The sequence below is a fragment of the Amphiura filiformis genome, chromosome 6 (genome assembly GCF_039555335.1).
Source record: "Amphiura filiformis chromosome 6, Afil_fr2py, whole genome shotgun sequence".
NCBI lineage: Eukaryota > Metazoa > Echinodermata > Ophiuroidea > Amphilepidida > Amphiuridae > Amphiura > Amphiura filiformis.
The window spans coordinates 74,233,099-74,236,466 of NC_092633.1; positions in this window are offsets into that span (position 1 = coordinate 74,233,099).

Genomic DNA, 3,368 nt, shown 5'->3' on the forward strand with positions numbered 1-3,368 from the left:
TATAAATTATACATACTTTTAATAAAGTTATAGCAATTCGTTTGCATCCATGATATGTCAAAAATATATATAAATCACACTAATATTCTATTTACTTAGATCAAACTACTTATCACTGATGAAGTTATTAATAATTCGTCATTTAGTAGGTACTAGATAAAATTCCTAACAGTTTAGGGAAATATTATAGACAGGCAATAATTAATTAATTAAGTGGTGGCGCTAGACCTCTCAAAACTGCAGACACCTGAGACAACCTGCAGCAAACACAAAATAAAATTTATGAGCTTATTGGAGAAGGGTATTGGGGAGAATTTTTTGGCAAATGGGGAAAGCAATTATTATAATATTTAAGTGGGGTAAGGGCTTTTTGGCACACGTTGACATGGTACCGTTCATGCTTTTAAATAAAATGCTTTGGAAAGACTTAGAAAAATGCTACAGAAACGTTCAAATTATATATTATAGGCCTATCTTAGCTAACTACCCATATTTGCCCATCATTTTAGACTGGGAGTTTGCTCATGGGACGGGCAAAATTATTGCCTTTGACATTTGCTACTTGATATTGTAATTGTATAGGTAATATTGGCAACGACTGTTGACCTTTTTAGTAGACCAGCTTTGCAAAACAAGGCCATAACATACAACCCCCAAATTGGGGATGAAGTCTGGTACGGTAAATGTTTTAAAGATTAAATTAGGACAGGCATTTTTATTCAAATGACGGGCACTGCAACCAGATTATATGTAGGCCTAGTGGGAATATTTTTGGCAGACCGTTTGGCACGTTTGGATTTTCCAGGATTTTATACCAGGGAGGCAAGGGGGAACTTTAACCCAAATCTGCGCATGATACCGTAGCTGATGTTTTTACCTTGCAACTATAAAATAAGTAAATAAATTTTGATGTTTGAAGATTGCCTTCTGCTGAAGACAACGCAGAAGTCAAAATACACACAAAAATGAGAACAATTTTAAAAATCCGATTTTTGTGCTGCAGAAAATAATTCATACATTTTGCAGAACGCGTGTTAGGAATGTCTTTTAGTATATTTGGATGCTCCGTGTTTTTTCCCCTTTTCTCTATCTACTGAAGAAGATAGCATTTACGACGCACACCGACACCGCCTGGCTAATAATTATTTGGTGCAGAAGGGACACTAAAATGAATACACGGGATCGATACACGTGAATTGCTATGCACGATTTTGATATCAGACGAAAATCTTCTGATACCGGGTTAGAAAATGATGAATATCTCCGTCATGATTTTTTTCTCAAGAAACCAGATTTGGTCTCATAAACTTGGAAATACGTGTTGAACAGATATGATAGTCGCTAGAATGCGCTTTGAAAATTGGCCGTGCGCTTTGAACTCAAAATTTGACCATTTTATATTGCGTTGGTCCTGTTATGGACTACAGCGTGCAGCGTGTAGTACAGCTGCACTCACTGTAGGCAGTATAAAGTCGATGACCATTGACCTCAATGGGGTATACAAGCTTAATCACGCACAACCAAGATCGATTACCCGGCTATTGTGAGTAGCCTTAGTTATGTCCCTCGACTAATTATTAGTTTAAAAGAGCTTTAAAGGTTTGAACCAAATGGCTAATCGTGGCTGTGGATTTAACCTACCATGGCGATTCCTGCCATGATATATAGGGTCGAAGACACTGTGCGACGTGTCACGTAACGGGTCAATAAAATACGGTTAATTCATACATTTAGCATTTAGCACACTGCAAAAACAGCAGAGCAACACTTAATAAACACTTTAACACTTCATAAACACTTGTTTGTACAGTGAAGGTATAGGGGTGTTAATTTATAAACACAAGACAGTGTTTAGAAATATGTATTTAAACATATTTTGTTTTTAAAAAACATAAACATCTTCAGTTTTAAACGTGTTTTGTGTTTATAAATTAACATTCCTGTAAGTTCACTGTACAAACAAGTGTTTATGAAGTGTTAAAGTGTTTATTAAGTGTTGCTCTGCTGTTTTTGCAGTGCAGTTTGATCACCCAATTACTATCTCTATCTGTCTACCACCATGTCTAGTGCACTAGATATTACTTACGGCGTGGTATAAGCCTATAAAATACAGAATCATACATTTAACATTAGCATTTTTATTGCCCAATTATTATTAATTATTGAAAAAGTCGTATGTTGGTGTTAAAAAGACCGGTGAGGCCTACAAAGTGACGATTTTTTGGTTGACAAATTTGAAAAGTTGAAGAAAAGCCTATGAAACTATAGAAAATTATTTTATTCCCGGCGCGCCCAGCTAGAGTGCTTGTTAGGAAATTTTTATATAGTATAGTATTATATATATTTTTTAATATTTTATATAGTTGACGATTCATGTTTTGTCGCTATCTACTGAAGATAGCATTTAGTAAGGGCTACTAATAAAATACAGAAAAATCCAAAGGGTAGGTCTATCCAATCTTTGTAGGTCTGAGAATAATTAATCCCGACCTAAAATCAAGGGCATGATGTTTTTGACTGGTGGACAGCTGGGATTGCTTTGGCAATGCCATCAAAAATGTACGTAATTTTCATAAATTCAGAACTCACTCTGGTTTAAAATTTAAAATGATTGTAAATCAAGCTAAATCATGAAATAGCGCCGCGCCAAAGATAAACTACGTCCTCCATGTTCACACGAAAGTCTGCGCACCTGCTGCATGCATTAACCATTGTAGTGAACAACCTGTTGCATTAATGAACCACAATAAAATGAATTTTAGATTTTTTTTTTAATTATCGTCAATTTTTTTTAAATAATCATTGTAATATCAGTTTTTATAGAAAACTTTGAACAAATTAATCAAAGGGTAGTACAAAAATACAAAACTGTGTGAAATCTCTGGTAAGACGAATTGGCTAATTGAAGAAAAACGAAAAAAGTGTGGCATATGCCTACTATATACTAGTCCTAGGTTTGAATTAACCGAATTCCATAAGATATACTATGACCATTAAAATATATAATAAAAGAAGTATAAGAGATTTGTTATATCTAATTTATACCTCTTCAAACTAGTCAAATGTGAGTCATAAAAATTATTTAGATAGTCATGCTAAGGTGAATTATTCTTTTTGCCTGAGTGGGCAGGGTCTATCAAACAGCGACAGCACAATGGTTCACTTCAGTTGTTATTGTTCGAGATGAATATATCGTATTGTAGTTGCGAGGTGTGTCGATCTATTGAACGTAGTTGACTGATACAACCTGTTGCGCCCAATTAGGCGCTTAGTCTATTGGCATATCGCTATCCACGTACATTTTAAATTCAAAACTGTTGGTTTAGGTGCGAAGTTTGGGCGCTATTTGTTCTTACCAAATATCAATT